Source organism: Tachypleus tridentatus, chromosome 4, assembly GCF_004210375.1.
Source record: "Tachypleus tridentatus isolate NWPU-2018 chromosome 4, ASM421037v1, whole genome shotgun sequence".
Classification (NCBI taxonomy): domain Eukaryota; kingdom Metazoa; phylum Arthropoda; class Merostomata; order Xiphosura; family Limulidae; genus Tachypleus; species Tachypleus tridentatus.
The window spans coordinates 37,672,701-37,690,301 of NC_134828.1; the positions used below are offsets into that span (position 1 = coordinate 37,672,701).

General features: G+C 34.6%; 1 pseudogene across 1 annotated transcript in view; it reads right to left on the minus strand.

Moving 5' to 3' along the window:
- LOC143248869 (carnitine O-acetyltransferase-like) overlaps nt 1–17,601 on the minus strand; it is a 64,464-nt pseudogene that overhangs the window by 40,805 nt on the left and 6,058 nt on the right. The window contains exons 2-5 of the transcript XR_013027239.1: nt 12,318–12,524; nt 12,086–12,172; nt 10,163–10,281; nt 6,515–6,568 (exon numbers count right to left, since the gene is read on the minus strand). The product of XR_013027239.1 is annotated as a carnitine O-acetyltransferase-like (transcript). The remainder of the gene's footprint in view (nt 1–6,514; nt 6,569–10,162; nt 10,282–12,085; nt 12,173–12,317; nt 12,525–17,601) is intronic.

Genomic DNA, 17,601 nt, shown 5'->3' on the forward strand with positions numbered 1-17,601 from the left:
GAATCTCTGACTTGGGGATGTTCTTCAAATCCCTCTCAACAATAACTCCTCGTGATGAATTCAAGGTAGCATGAGGGGTAACCTCAATAGGTACATCCCCAATTGCCTTTAAATTCAAGAGGAGTTCACTGTGTTGGGATGTGGATGTTTCAACCAATATGTCTCCAGTTTGAAACTTCTTTACTGACTTTGGAGAGCCAGCAAAACCCTCTAGTCCCTTCTGAATAAAAAAGGGAACACATGCCCTAAAGGTTTTTCTAAAAGAGAATGTAATATAAGAAAATGAGGTACATGTGTTACAGATGTTGAAGATTGCTGCTCAGAGTCTTCAAGATGTAGTAGTTTACCTATTGACTGTTTTTTCACTATTTTATCTAAATTTTTTGTAGGAGGATCCATAGGAAAAAAGGAAAATTTTGGTACCCACTGACCCCATCCACCATGGAGCCCTACAAGGGTACGCACTACAATGTCATGCAAGGACATTGCAGCAATGCCAGGGTTTTGTGAGCACTGTACCCATACACCAGCATCAGACACAATATCCACAACACCCGTTGAGAACTTCTTGGTTGACTCTAGCCCAAGTGGACCAGCCGATTGACCCAAAGGGGGCCACCCAAAGGCCGCCCATCTACAGGAATTCAAGGCCAAAGTGGTGTTATAGGGTTGAACCCCTCAACCACCAAGATCCTCTCCTTCCCTTCACAGGTCACCATGCACAGCAAACACGGGGGTGGATGTTTAGATCCCAGAGAAGGTAAACTGAAAGAACAGATCCTTTCCTGGGAGGTCCCCTCACCATATACAGGAATCCACACTGAGGGATATGGGATTAAAGAAAGAGATATTTGGTGTTGGGCAGCCTCAATATGAGTCTCCATGGTATTAGGAATATTCTCAAAGATTTCAGGGCAAACAAAGGTGAAATCTACAAAAATAAAAAAAATTCAGGAAAAAGAAAAAAAAAAACCTGAGTAATTAAATCTACAAAATGATTTGGAGGAGTAACATCTTTCTCAATAGGTAAAGAAGTGCCTAGTGCAAACCTGTGAAGTCAAAATAGCTGATTCTATATTAAAAGGGCAGACCATTTCAGTTTACTCAACTGAGATATGGCAAGGATGAGCATTTATCCCTTTTTGCTTTACCCACAAAGTTAGTGGGTGATATGGACAGAGACGGGCCGATGTACCAAGCAAATATCTCGAGGTTATTCATCTACAAGTGACCTCGTGATACACTCCATGGCTTTGCACACTCAAAGATGAGTGTGTAAAGCCATAGAAAGAAAAGTGCTGGTCAAGAAGGTTTACAGAGAAGATTTAGAGTTAAAGAATACCTGGTCAAGCACCACTCACCACAAAGAAAGATCCATGCTATGAACATATGAATAATGGGCTCCTTTAAGAGAATAAAATATTACTAAAGACTTACCCAGTGTCATTGTCACACCAAAATACAGCCAGAGATGGAAGGTGAAACTGTATAAGGAAGTCCAAACCATGATATAAATAATTGGAGATAAACATGTTAGGGTTGGTTCACAAGCCCAGTTATAGGATTTCCTCCATATGCTGACAAAGATGAGAAACAAGGGAAATGTTGAGGTGTTAGATTTAATAAGAGAAAACAAAGGGACATGCAGGAATAAACCATCTGGATCCAAGAATGAACCCAATTGTTGAGGGTAGAAGAAAAGAGATCTCTGGACAAAGAGGGTTGCCACAGGATAAAGAGATGAAAATGGAAACCATGAAATGAAGCCACACAGGCAATATAACAAAGGGCACACACAGAACACAGAAGTCTATCTGGATTGGCAAAGGAGTAGAGATGAGAAATAGGCATGAAGAGCAGGATGCAGAACTGGTGAATGGGGTTAATGGTTGAGGTTGGTTGATAAAGAAAGTAGTGCAGGAGGGGATAAATGTATCTGGAGTAAAGAAGGAAACCATGGTTGAGCTGGCCAGTAGGAAGCAATCAGAATAACCTGGCATGGATAAGGAAAACTATCCAACAAAACAATCGAATTGAGAATAAACATATAGGAACTTGCATGACGAATCCTGGATGAAGGCATCTGTGACCAAAGCCTGAGAAGTAAGTACCAGGGATCAAAAGAGGGATAATGGAGGTTTAAAGCAATGACAAATGTATTCCTGTGAGGAAAATTCCATGGCTTGCAAAGCTACCAGAAAATGAGAGGATGAAGGGATGAATCCATCTGGTAAATCTTTTCAGAGCCGGAAACACAATACACCTCATGCTTGAAAGCACCTAGGACAATGCATGCAATTAAGTAGATATGCTGTGGGTGGACCCAATATGGGAGATCCAATGTATGAAAACAGAAGGATCTCAGCTGGGTGTCACCTGAGTGATAGAAATAAGCCACCACTGTTAAATTGTCAGAACTGTTCATTATCAGACAATGTCTGACAATGGAAAGAAAGTGATCCACAGCCTGATGAATAACCAGAAGCTTTAGGGCATTAATATATAAAGATCATTCATCCACAGACCAAAAATCTAAAGCCTTCTGATGATCAATCTATGCATCCCAGCCCTGAAAAGGTGCATCCATAAAGAATATGTAAATTTGAATAAAGAGAAGAAAGTAGGATATCCATCAATGTTCATATTTGTCCAACTACCAAGGAGACTGTCTACAGGGAAGAAGAAAGTGTTATGGAAGCATCCAAGGAATCCCAAACAAGTTTTCATTGATTTTGCATAGTCCCCCGAAAGGAGCACATGTGCATAGAGCCAAAAAAGATTAGTGGTGTCACAGAAGACCACATCCTCAAAACCAACAGAACCTCATGTACTGAAAGTGAGGAAGCAGACAGATTGTGGTGATCTGATAATTCCATACAACACAGTCAGACAGAAAAAGGTTGGGCCCAACTGAGGTGAGTGTTAAAATGCACAAAGTGTTGGATAGGATCAGGAAAGACTTCTCCAATTTGATTCACCAGCCCACCTAAGCAGTTGTGAAAAGGAGCTGACGAGTATGACTGGCTGACTACTGTCAGCCCCAAACCATAAAGTTAAAGAACAAAAGCTCTCACCACCCAACAGAAAACATCAGGAGCAGAAACCAGCCCAAAGGATAAGTTGCAGAATTTGTACACCACCTTTTGAGAGACAAACCAAAGATAAGAATGATGGGAATATGCAAATAAGCACTGGAGACATCATTCTTGGATACCCATAGAAAATGCCACTGGAAAGCAATATACGACTCCATGATGAAATGTGGGAGGTGAACAAAGTGATTGAGGTGGGACAGAACAATGACAGGCCTCCAGTCCCTCATCTTTTTTGAGAACAACAAACAGACAGGATTTAAACCCCAGTAAATACTGTGGAACAGGTATGATAGCTTGGCAGATGAAAAGGTCCTGTATTGCCTCTGATACATATTGGCAAGTTATGGGGTTCCTGGGAGAAGGGAAGGAAAAAGGTACATGGAACAAAGGAGGTGGGACAGGTAATAGAATTTTGAGATCCTCTAACAAAACCAGAAGAACCCAAATACTGGCTATGAAAGGGCACCACCAATGAATGAAGACTCCAAATTGAGCTCCTACTGGGCCCAAACTCACCAGGTAGTCAGCAGAACTATTGGTGCCATATTGTGCAATGCTGAGAAAAAAAAAAGTTGTGGCATTACAAGAAGGACAGGCAGGTAAGAATGAGGAAGGGGAGAGACAAGACACAGGAATCAGTACTACATTCTGCTCTGACTGAAATAAATGGACAACCAGATGAGAAAGGGTAGATTGGTACTGGACAGATGCCACCCAAGACTCCAAAGACCCTGAAACCATATTAAAAACAAAACATTTTAAAAATAGAGCCACATACAAATCCTGGAGACGAGGATTAGTAAACATATTATAGATTAAACAGCATCATGACCCACAACTGAAAGGTCCTAACAGATAAACCTCATTTTTAAGGCCAGAGACAAAGACAATAAACAAGCCAACGTGGAGGTAAAAAGGGTGAGGATTACCCCACAAACATCTTCAGAATGTTGGGAAGAGCCTCAGACAGGATATGAATTGTTGAAAGGCACTGCAAAAGATTTGTGAGGGTAAGATGGAGGCAAGAAAATTGGCACGGATGTGACAAACAGGAGATTTGAATTCCAACCCCAAATGGGTAAAACCAAACACAAAATTTTTGGTTGAGATACGGACAGTCAGCCCTGCTATATGCAAGAAAAGATTGATCCAAAGTCTGTGAGAGGTGAAGCATACTAACAACATTGCCCAACAGAGAGGTGAATTGTTCAGCATGGGCCTCAATAGTGGGGGTTGGGGGTGGGGGTAAAACAAAATATGGTGGGAAGTATATTTATGCAGTAATGAAGGACATGGGTCCTAAAGTAGAGGAGCATTCCTAAGAATTATTGTCTGAAAATAATGTGGAAGGCTGAACACCTCCTAGAAGGATATGGGAAGACACATCAACTTTAGGAGGTGGAAACAAGTAATCAAATTCTTCATAAGCCTGCCCAGGCTCCACAGATTCAAGAAGTAGGACAATGTCTGAAGATAAAGGTTTATCTTTCAGTGTTCAGTCTCTCTGCAAATAATCAAACAAATCTCCCAATACGCTGTCAGCACCTGAAGCCTGTGATAGCACATGCCAAATGTGAGACACTCAAAAGGGTGACATTAATTTTAAAATTCATATTGTGTCAGTCAACAAAAGCATTTAAAGAAAAAAATAAATGCAACAAGAATACAGGCAATTAAACCTGAATGCTTAAAAAAAAATCTAACTATATTAAATTAAACCACTTTGAGAACGAATTAAATTTCAAATGCTAATCAAGATGATTGTTTGTTTGTTAGTTTTTGAATTTCGCACAAAGCTACTCGAGGGCTATCTGTGCTAGCCATCCCTAATTTAGCAGTGTAAGACTAGAGGGAAGGCAGCTAGTCATCACTACCAACCGCCAACTCTTGGGTTACTCTTTTACCAACAAACAGTGGGATTGACTGGACATTACAACACCCCCATGGCTGAAAGGGCGAGCATGTTTGGCACAACGGGGATGCGAACCTGTGACCCTCAGATTATGAGTCACACGCCTTAACACACTTGGCCATGCCGGGCCTAATCAAGATGAAAGTGCAAGCTTTACCAGATCAAAAGTGATAGATTGGTTAAAGCACACAGGAGTAACATGCTTCAGGTGAGCTTACTATATTCTTATTGGTGAAGAAGTGACACCTAATGATTTGCATGAGAGACATGTTGGAATCATTTAATTTCTTTAGGCAAATGCAGAAGGCTTTTGACATGCACGATAAAAAAAATTTAGATAAAGAAGGCAGCAATGAACAAGAATAGATAACATTGTGAGAGGAGATTAGTAATACCTGAATGGTCAACATATTTTACAAGTAGAAATATCTGTGCAAGTAGGATAAAAACAAATTCAACCCTCATGCTTTTTCCTTACATATCAGTTGACTGTACCTTGATACATAGGAAAGGTTGAAACATTCAGAACCAGAGGCAATCTTGAAAAGTGCAGCACTTAAAATAAATTAGATTATTACAATTTTATCAAGTAACTCAAAATATTGCTTGCTTTTATGGAGCCCCAACTTCTTTTGTTTGATCATTCATTCACTTACTGGAACCAGAATAGTATACACATTTATACTTCTAAAACAGTAAGCATAACAGTTATAAAAAAACATATTTCTTAAGATTATAATAGCTGCAGAGGGCTCACCGAATAACTTCCAGAATACTCATCAAGACTTCACAAATAAAGTAAGATGATGAAGTACCAGACATTTACATGAAGTATCACCTTAATAGGATAATATCAAGAAGTCTGTCTGTGTTACCAATCCTGAACTGATAGAAATGGTCATTAATGTCTACACTTACTTCACATACATCTGATAAGAACTGCTAGGGTAGTGCAAGCTATCCATCTCTCACTTTTTTCATATTTAATAACATTTACATTTAAAGTGAACAAACAGAAATAAAATTTGTAATGATAAGCACATAAACTGCAGATGTATTTTCTCTTTCACACACATTTCTGTTATTTTGTTTGTTGTAGATTCAAAATTGGAGTATTGTAAAAAACAGCATATCAATTACAAAATGTTAGGCCCTTTGATTTCTAATGTTTTGCCAGCTTTCTGCATTTAAACCTCAATTTTTAAAGTATTATACTGATACATAGAACAAACATCTCAAACATTTGTTTGCCATTGTTCAGCCCATTAATGAGTTCTGACATTGAATGAAAAGACTGTTGGGCAGTGACTTATGGGAGACAGAAGATAGTTTTGAATTACTGCTTTTACATGCTTCTGATTACGAATGTGTAAAAACAAACAAACAAAAACCTGCAGTTAATATGATTTGTTATCACAAATTTTAGGTCTAGTGATTCACCATCACTCAGTTTTCAAACTATTCAAAACTAACTCTGTTTAAAAAAATAAGTTATCCATTTCACTACCTTTCAATTTTTGTCTTGAACTCTAATGCTGCTGCAATCATTGTAGCAGAGAACCTGGAAATAATTATTGAAGTATAATCAGTTGAAATGTTCACACAATCAATGGTAATGATCTATTTTTATTTTGAGAATAAGTGGTAGGATACAATAGAGCTTACGTGATACTATCTTTACTGAGGAGTTTTTGTACAGAAAACAACAGAGAAACTTTGGTGTGACATCCTCTTCTTTAAAATCATAGATTCAAATATGACTTTCCAAATATACACAATCAGACAGACTTAAAACTTTACAATATGTCTAGCTTCTCAAAAATATACTCACATATATCAGAAAGTTTCATTTACATATACAGCATTAAGAAGTCTGTTTTTAGCAATTTATAAACATGTTTTTCTTTTGACCATTTGTTGTATCATTCCAAATGTTAATGACAAATAACTTCCTTAAGATACTATGAAAATAATTCACTTCAAGTCCTAAAGCACCACATAAGATGCTTTAACATATGACTGTTTAAAGTCACAACAATGCAATTTACAAATTCTTTAGTAACATATATGTTTCCAATAGAAACACTAACACAACATACCATAATTAAATCAAATTAAATGATGTGCTGAAATGACAAAAAAGACTTACAATATTTAGACAAGTCAAAAACATAAATATTGTTCATAATAAGAGAATATAATGAAAAATAGCACTTTGTTAAAAAATTGTAGTAAAATTACCTCCAAATACAAAAACATAAACCAAAGTTAACAAACTGAAATAATAAAGAAGAATCCACCACAAGTGTATATTATTCTCTGTTTGAACCTATTGTCTTTGTTTTAGATCTTAAGAACAGGATGGCCTGTTGGTTCAGACACTTAATTTGTAACATACAGGCTACATGTTTGGATCCCATTCACAAACATTCTTGCCCTTTCAAGTTACAGGTGTGTTATAATGTGACAAACAATCTCACTTTTAATTAATAATGAGTAGCCCAAAAGTAGTAGTGGGTGGTGTTGACAATTGCTTCCCTCTAGGCTAATACTTCTAAATTAAGGGCAGCTATCACAGACAGCCTTTTAACAGCTTTGTATAAAATTCAAACACATAAAAGAATGTTACAATAACAACCATAGAAATTGTGCTGAAAAAATCAAAATGTGGAAAATTTATAATGTTTAGTGCATATTTTCACTTTTACCAAAGGTTATAAAAAATTAAGTGCATAGTTTTCTTCCAAAACAATATTTAAACTACAATACCATTGAAAAGGAGATCTATATTTGTGTTTAACACATGATTCTTCCAAGAAGGAAACTGTTGAAAACACATAAAACAGAGCCTTATTGAGATGTTACAAGTACGATTTCCAAAGTATTTTTCTTTAAATACATCAACAATTTTGGAAATATGAGAACAAGGAGTGGAAATTAAAATGCAATTAAGCTCTCACTCAAATTGTTGACATTACTTACAACTAGCACAGATATCCACATATCTTGCAGCATTTATTTCATTGGCACACAGATTTTACTTAGTATTGGTTTAATACAATAAAAACTTAAATTGCTGCCACAACAAAGCTCTTTCAGATTTCTAATATTTTTAAACTCAACCTTTACAAAGTTCACCTAAGTTACTCCACAGATGTCATTGAAATGAATGTTGCTTGTATCTCATAACTACTTGTATTTTCAATATCAGAGACAAACAGACCAAAACTTCCAACTGAGTCATTAATTAGGAGCACAATAATTAACTAAATGAAAGAGGCTTAGATAATGTTAGCAGTGACCTGTAATTTCTTCTTAAGAATGCAAAATGTACAGTCACTGAAACAGTTTTTCTCTTCTACTACTGGTCGATGCCAGATCTGAACATTTCTTCTACTAACAGCTTAATTCTCCCAAGGGAATAATGAATTTAACCAAAAAATGCTCAGATGGGCTATGTTTAAGAAAAGAAAAAGAAAGTATTATAGTCACATTACCTAGAAGATGAAAGCAGATCTATATTACAACCACAGTCATGTCTTGGTGTATTATTCAGGGTAAATGGCTTTAACTTAAAAGTTGATGTCTTAATGAAGAAGGCATAAAATATGAGACCAAACTTCAACACAACATACACCATTTGGTCCTTCAAGGATGTCCTTACATAACAGTTATTGAGAAAATTAAACATTTAAATCAACTTCTTATTTTTTAGAACAATCATGGATTTTAAAGTTTTGGCCTCCACTACTACTATTGGTATCTCATGAGGTAATCATTACTCTGGAGCCTAAGACTTTTTCTTTCTTTTTTTAATAAAACACATACTTGGGCTCTCTCACATGCAACTGTCTTCACAATATAGTGCAAAGAAATCTGAGGCCTTTATCCAATTCATCTCCCAAATAATCTTGGAAGGTTCAACGAGACCACCTCCTAAAGTTTTTTCTCAGTTGAAAATTAGTTAGCAAATTTTAACATATCCCTAAGATAAATCTTTCATCCCTAGAATCTCAGAGCAGCCATTCTGTTAATCCTTTCCACTAAATAAATATTATTCTAATTAAATTCTATTTCTGGGCTTCTATATTACCCATTACAAACAAATAACAGCACATTTACTGAGAAAATCTCCATATGTATACCTCTTAATCATCTCATTCATTATTGCAAAAAATCAAATATTCAAATCTATTACATACTGATACCTGAATACCAAATTAACATACCTCTACCAACTCTAACTTTCTTATAACCATTAAATATCTTCATAAACATAGTACTTTCATTTTCACCCGCTTCCAAAGAAACTTTTTCCTAGCTCTCATTTATTGCCTTGTCTCCTTGATAAATCAAATCAACACAGTCCATTGTTTACCCTTTCTAATAATGCAATATTTCAAAAAGCATCTTTTAACTTTTCCCTATTTAAGCAAGCTCTGCTAGTTTAGTGTACTGTACCTTTCCAGTGCCTTTAAACATTTACTGTTAAATTTAAACCCACATTTCTCAAATGCAAAAAATCTTGGCACCTGTTGCACCTTATACATTACGCTTTATTTATCCCTATATTACCTCTAATTCTAATGAAGTTTTAAAAGTGTTAGTTTTTCTATTTGCAGTTTAACTATCAAACAGTTGTATAATTCAGTTTTAAACAGTGAATTACACATACATTTACAACACAGATAAAAGCTTGTTTTTGAAAATTCATACTAGAATTTTCATAGCTTAAATATTTGGAGGTTGTACCAATGCTTCTATGCGAAGTACAATCACACCTATCTATACTGAGAACATTTATTACACCATAAATTTGTTGTGTGCATTAAACAAATCCTAAAGTCTTGTTAAAACCTGGCTAAGTATACGAATGCACTTCTTACAGAATGTGACACCTTAATATTAACTTATTATTAGAAGACTAAAAATAGTGTAACTGGAGAAAAAAGAAAACCTTTGGACTAAAGATAAATTGTGTCAAATTACCATCATTATCTGCAGTTTTATGATATTTAACCCACCAATAATAACTTAATCAATGATATCCAGATCTTCAACAAGAAAATATAATTCATTCCAACATAAAATGACTTAAAAAATCAAAATACTATATAATTCAATATTTATTCAAAAATGAACATATTTCACATACTTTAACTGGTCTTTCTGTGAAAAGAACTGCTGTAGGGGAAAAACGACTGCTGCAGTAGTATACACGACAACAGGCATACGGTACCCCAAATATGCCGTATACAACCACCAATCTGCAAGCTGAGTGTATGATTAAAATTCATTTTTGATGTTGAATTAACAGATATTTAGCTTAAAAGTAATAACTTCAGACTGGTGATGTATCTACTACTTTAAAGAAACATTTGAAGCTAATGTTCTTTATCATTTTTTATAAATTAGTAGATATTAGCTTGACTCATAAGGTATACTACCTGGTTCTACGACATTTTGCAGCCGACTCTTGGCAGCCAACAATTTAACAGCTGCTCTCGTTGGCAGCGAACAATTTTGCACCCAGGAAAGTTGGCAGTGAATGATTACCCAGCCAAACAATACATAGTTAAGTGATGGTGTTGTTCATGATGTTACTAATGTTAACTCAACAACAAATTAACATCCATTTGAAAATTGACGTCACTATTAAACCTGGAAAAAAAAAACATATAAAATGTCTGCATTTATTGTTAGAACTTCAACACATAGTCTTGTCGTTAAAATTTTATTGATTTATTTTAAAATAGTTCCAAACAGCCGATTAGTAGCATCATGAACAACACAGTAACTTGCGTAACATCAAACAGAGGAAAGCCGAAGCCATGCAACAGTCGATACGTTTATTTATTCAATAAGGGCAGCAAGAAGGACAATCAGGTAACTTTCTACATGTGTGAAAATTACAGAACTTTGCACTACCCAGCGTGGATTCATGTCCGAGACGATACAGTTACAGCTCGCCTCAGAGAGCACCCGATGGACCGAGAAAACCCGTCCTGGAAGTTGTATCTGCAATTAAAACACAGGCAGGTGCTACAGTGGAGTTGCCTATTATCATTTTGGCTAACAACACCACCGCAGTAGCGCCAACTGTTGCAGCAAGCCTACTACGTGCGGACAATCTCAACGCATGATACAGCGGACATACTTAAGACAACAGCACATTCCACGACAGCCTGATTTCCTGGAAACGATGGCCCTGCCTGAACAATTCACTCTTTTTTTCTTAAACTGTAATGTTGATGTAAATACTTGGCTGGGTAATCATCCACTGCCAACAAGCTAGGCTGTCAAATTGTTGGCTGCCAAGAGTCCGGTGCGAAATGAAGGCTGCGAAATGTCGGGATACCATACTACCTTTGTCAATCCATCAGCTCAAAATATCTTCTTGCAATTAATATATAATGCTTGTGATTTTGTTACCTATTCTTTAATTCAGTTAAGAAATAAGCAGACAACTCTCCACCTAATTAAATCACTGTAATTTTTAAAGTGAAATCTATAACACAAAACAAATATATTTTGTTTCTTTATACTGACTAGCTGTAAAATTGTAAAGTTAAAATATATCAAGTTGTATGATATCTGCATATTCAGTTTTATATTAATATAACAGATTGTAGCACTCATGGAAATTTCTATAATAATATGTGTTACATTTGAGACTTAAGCCATGTTCATATTATATTAACATAAATGTAGAAATCAAGCAAATTCATGGGGTAAGACCCATTTTATATATTAAGCCATGTCAATGATACAACTAAATCAACTTTTGTTATTTGGGGACAAAAGTATTTTAAATACAAATCACAGAAATAAAAGAACAAAAAAACAAACTATAATATGAAAATTTAATTACTATGCTATTTGCAGGCATTACAAATACCATTTGTTAAAAAAAGTAACCAATTTCACAAAATTTTGTACATTTATATCCCTTGACCTTAACTTTCAATGTTTGATCTAATTTTTGCACAACTGCAGTTCATCAGTGTATTGTTTGTGTTTCAAAAAAAAAAAGAAACCTCATTCATTTACTAATGATTTAAGAGGATAATAAAATTACCCAGTTTTCTGTATGTCTTGCTCGTTTTAAAAGTATGTTATGGAGTTCTTCACCAATTCCACCAGGTTTTCTGAATTCTTCAACAACCTGGAATATATTTTAAAAATAAAGGTATAAGCTCATTAGCAAACATTAAAATAAAGCTCTGACAATTTTCATTCTTTAAGTGTCTCGCACCAAACATAATCTGCTACATTACTTTTAAATGACTATTACTTTGTATGTGACCTACCATTTTAGTCTGACTGAATTCTTTCTCTGTCAGAAGAGGTTGCACTGATAAGAGGTATTTATCAAGTGTAGAGTGAAGTGAAGGAACAGGAAGTTTAGGTAAGGAATATTGATGTGCAAGCATTGGCCCCTTCTGGAAGACTGGTTTTACTGAAGCAGCAGTTGTTAGACAATTTCTAACATTTTTCAACAAGATCAGTTGTTCCAACTAATGTGAAAAATATACAGTATTAATGAAATTTAAATACCATTTTATTATTTTTCTATTCAGTATTAATTCCAAATTTCATTTCTTCAGTAGTTAGTTTTTAAACTGATCCACATCATAATTAAAATTCTGGAAACTTTGTTAAAAACATTTCAACAAACTAACCAAGTAGACTCAAACACCAAAGTTCAGTATATTCAGTAAATAGTGATATTTGAAAACAATGTCTATAAACAATGCTTGTGTCACTTCATACCTTTTCTAGTTAACTGAGGCAAAAACATATCCTAAAGCTAGCTGATATAGCTATTAAAACTTTAACCAAAATAAAGTACAGAACAATGTTTCGACCTTCTTAGATAATCTTCAGGTCAACAAAGAGGTTAACATTGTTCTGTACTTTATTTTAGTTAAAGTTTTAATACCCATACCAGCTGTCTTTAGAATACATTTCTGGCTCACTGATTTGAAGTCAGTTTTCTAACCAATAATCAAATCAAACAACTTGGCAACTTCTTTTAAACTACTGAATGAAATTAATTCAGACTTCACTCCTTGTAAACAGCAATGAATAAATATTTCATCCTTTAAAATTTCTACAAGTTGAACACTTATACCCTGCTATAAATTATTGTAGGTCTTTATTACAAATGATGTTAACTAACAAAAAACAAAAGTACATTCACAGAGTGACTCATTAAGTACAACAACAAAGACAGATCTAAAACTTTCATGAAAACACTGCCTGATTCAACTCTGTCTTGAAAACCTTCACACCTGTCTCACTCTTATCATTGTTTTGAATATTAAAAAACATAAAATGATGTCCCATCCTTAACTTACTCTTCCCAACATTTAAATTACAATATTGAAATTATATCTTATAACAATGAGTATTATAAAACCACCAAATTCTATTCCCTTTAGATGAATATTATTTCTTACAAGTTTTTTTAATGTTAGAAAACATAAAATGATGTTCCATCCTCAACTCACTATAACTAAATATTGAAATTATATCTTATAACAATGAGTATTATAAAACCACCAAATTCTATTCCCTTTAGATGAATATTATTTCTTACAAGTTTTTTTAATGTTAGAAAACATAAAATGATGTTCCATCCTCAACTCACTATAATTAAATATTGAAATTATATCTTATGACAATGAGTATCATAAACCACCAAATTCCATTCCCTTTAGATAAATATTATTTCTTCAGTTTTTTTTAGGCTTTTCTACTGTGTTATTACATTCACATGTCTATGATTAATTGCCAAAAATACCAAATAAATATCAAAGATATACTTTCACAACTAAGTTCATACTCCATTCATGCACCCATGCTATTTATTTTTAAGTTTTTTCCAAAATGTGTAAATTTTTTTTAAATTAACAAAAGACCCATTTTTCATATTTACCATGTTGCAATGTTAGACCTGTTTGAAGAAATTCCATTTGTTATTATTCTTTTCTTTATATATATAGTGCTTGTGGTCAACTGCAAGGTATAAATGGCATTTTAAAGGATCAGATACTCATAACACAACCTCTACAAATATTGGATATCTGTGGTTAGTAAAAGATAATTCAAACATCATAGGTGTACACAGCAGTAAAGAAATTTGTTAGAAAATTACCACTAAATTATATTTGTCTTTTCAGTGTTGCTAGTAATTTACCTTAAAAATTTCATGGATAACTAAGATTTTAAGTTCTAGAACATAAAGAATCAGTTGGTCTATTGAAAGACTTACAATTCATTTTGTGGTCAATCTAGCCTTGAAACAAACCTAAACCTATCACTTACTGTCTAAAATCTGATAAAATACAACAACAAAAGGTCAAAAATGTAAGTTGACCTCTGAATAATATTAAGAGTATTCTAAACTTTTATGTTCAAATAGATTAGTCCAAAAGAATTCACATGCATAGTTGATTAACCCAAAGACACACACACGACATATGTCTATACATCATTTCTAAAAAAAAATGTGTCCTACACTTAATCCTTTGCCCATTTTTATAAATTTAGGATGCTTACAAGATCTTAAAATTCAATGAAAACTTTAAAAAGTGAAACACAGCTACTTACAACATGTAAATGTATGTATTGAAATTTGTGAAAAACAGAACAATAATATGAAACAGTTCCACCCATGATGATAATACTCACACAGACACATACCTATGGTAATCTGTTATCACATTTTTAGGGGTTTCAATGTGATTATACCTATTACTTTAAATTTTACATATTTCAATAAGAAAGATAACTGATACAGTGGAAGACAATATTATTTGGAATCTTCTTGTGAGATAGCTGCAAGTCTATGAACTTATAAATCTCAAATCCAAGGTTCAATTTGCACAATGGATACAGCAAATAGCCCAATGTGGCTTTACTCTCTAAACATAAAGCAAAGCCAACAGAAAAAAAATCCAAGTGAGATAGCATTTATCTAAGTTTGGGGCATAAAAATATCTACAAGAAGAAAGTTAATTCTTATAAATACATTTTAAGATGTAACGTTTAAACTATACAAGTTATTAAAAACATTTTAATCCAGAGAGCAACTGTTCAGGTCAAACAGAATGCTCTAAAGAAATGCATTTTTACAACATTGTTTACAGTCTATAATTTTGTGCCATTTTAAGAAACTACCGAATAAATTGATTACATAAACAATAAAATAAGCGTTATTATATCTACTTAGTTTATTCATTGTAATATTAATACTACGAGGCTATATCAGTGGTTGTATGCTTGATGTAAAACTTGTATGTACTTAGTTATTGCAATAGTAATATCAACATTAACGAATTGATTTCAGGAATTTCATTTAACTCAGTTAATACAACTAGTGGACTATGTCAACCTAGTTGGCCGTTAATCATAGGATTCTTAAATTTGCGGGAATGTTATTTTAAACATAAACGTATTTGAAAATAATGACTAGCTTAAAACCTACTTTGCCTATTCCAACTTTATACATTTTGATGAATGTCAAAAACATTTGAACTTTAACAGGCTAAGTTGGTCAACAATAGCTTACAACCACAAGAGCATCAAACATTAAATTTTTTTTAAGAATAATGAAATTAATCTGGCTCTAAATGAACATTACATCTATTGGCGAGAAAAAATCTATCTGCATATTACTATGCAAACGAAAAATATTATATTATTACAAACTCCTAGAACTACTACCGAACAAAAGTAACTGCAATTTCGAAGTTCGATATTATTAAGAGGTAGTCACGTACAAAACTCAAAGCAAAACACTATGGATTTAATATTATTCATACACGAAGTAATAAAACCCACAATTTGTCAAAACCGCTCTCATATAATTATTCATGAACCTAACGTGATTAATTTTCAACACGTTTAATTTTTATTTTGCGTTTATGAGCTGAGCAAAACAAGTGGCTGCGTTATACCCTCTCATTATCTGTATTGTTTTGTATTTTATGGCGGGGAACTATTGTTTGTTTGTTTGTTTTTTGGAATTTCGCACAAAGCTACACGAGGGCTATCTGTGCTAGCCGTCCCTAATTTAGCAGTGTAAGACTAGAGGGAAGGCAGCTAGTCATCACCACCCACCGCCAACTCTTGGGCTACTCTTTTACCAACGAATAGTGGGATTGACCGTCACATTATACACCCCCACGGCTGGGAGGGCGAGCATGTTTAGCGCGACGCGGGCGCGAACCCGCGACCCTCGGATTACGAGTCGCACGCCTTACGCACTTGGCCATGCCAGGCCACGGGAAACTAAAAGGACAAATAGTTAGGAAGGTTAGAAAGAGCAACCCTGAGTTAACCATTAAACAAAATAAGCATGTGCTTAGGGCATCAAGGAAAGGAGAACACCACAGAATTTTTCCCTCAAGTCTTTCACTGACACACTCAACTTTAGTCGATTTTTTATAATTGTTCTTATGTGCCGTGTTCGACTTTACTCTGCACTGTTAAAAAAAAACGTTTTATTTGGCTCAGTGAGTGACTAAAGCTTCGAGAAGCTACTGAACTATGTATCTGAAGTAAGAAGTCATTGACTTGCAAAAGAATACAGTAAAAGCAGCATAAAATGTTGATAAAACTTCAGGTAAAAGATGATCGTATGTTATCATGTCTGACCTTGAAGGTTAACACTCCTACGAAAAAAATATTTACATCCACTAAAGTGATTTTGGGGCCTATCAGGCCCCATATATTTTTCCAATAGAAACACAGTGATTTAGCAACATTCATTACAAATAACTTTAGAATGGCTCTGACAAACATTTTTTTTACAATTTGAGCAAACAATTTTCGACTGTCTATCTTTTGATCTGCCGCACAAATGGCATCGTCCTCTTTTTGCCCTCTTTGCAGGCGGTTCACATGAGGTTGTTTTGTCATTATATTTGCAGTAAATTTCTTTGATTTCAAGCACCAATTGCCGTATAAATTCTCTTCTGGCTCTTGATTTATGTTGACGAAGAAATTCTGGATGTTTTGTCGAGTATAGAACGAAAGCATTGTACGCAGCAAGATCTAGAATGTTATAGAATATGCAGACTGACCAGCGCTTTGATCGCCTCTTTGTTGTATAATATCTCACCAGTTGATCGAGAGTGTCGACACCTGCCTTCGTTGCATTGTAAAGATTGACTATTTCGGGCTTTCCATTTTCTTCTATTTCACCAGACCGATGCTGAGAACTCAGTAGTAGCACATAGTTTCCTGGTTTGTCTGAGTGCCTGAGAAGAGTGATGTCGTCATGGTAGAAAAACTTTGGTGATAACTCTCTAGATTTTGCATTTATTTCAGGAAGCAGGAAGGTTCTTGATTTCCGTATGGTTCCAACAAGTCCTGTTATTTTTGTTCGTAAGTACTTGGCAAGTGTCATTGTTGTGAAGAAATTATCTGTCGTTATCGTCCTTCCTTTTCCAAGAAGTGGCTGACTATTCTTTCTCCTTGATTTGTTTCTGTCGTATTTCCAACCTTTCCAGTATAAATTTGAGCGTTGAGGAGGTAACTTGTCTTTGCATCTGTTAGGCACCAAATCTTTATTCCGTATTTGCC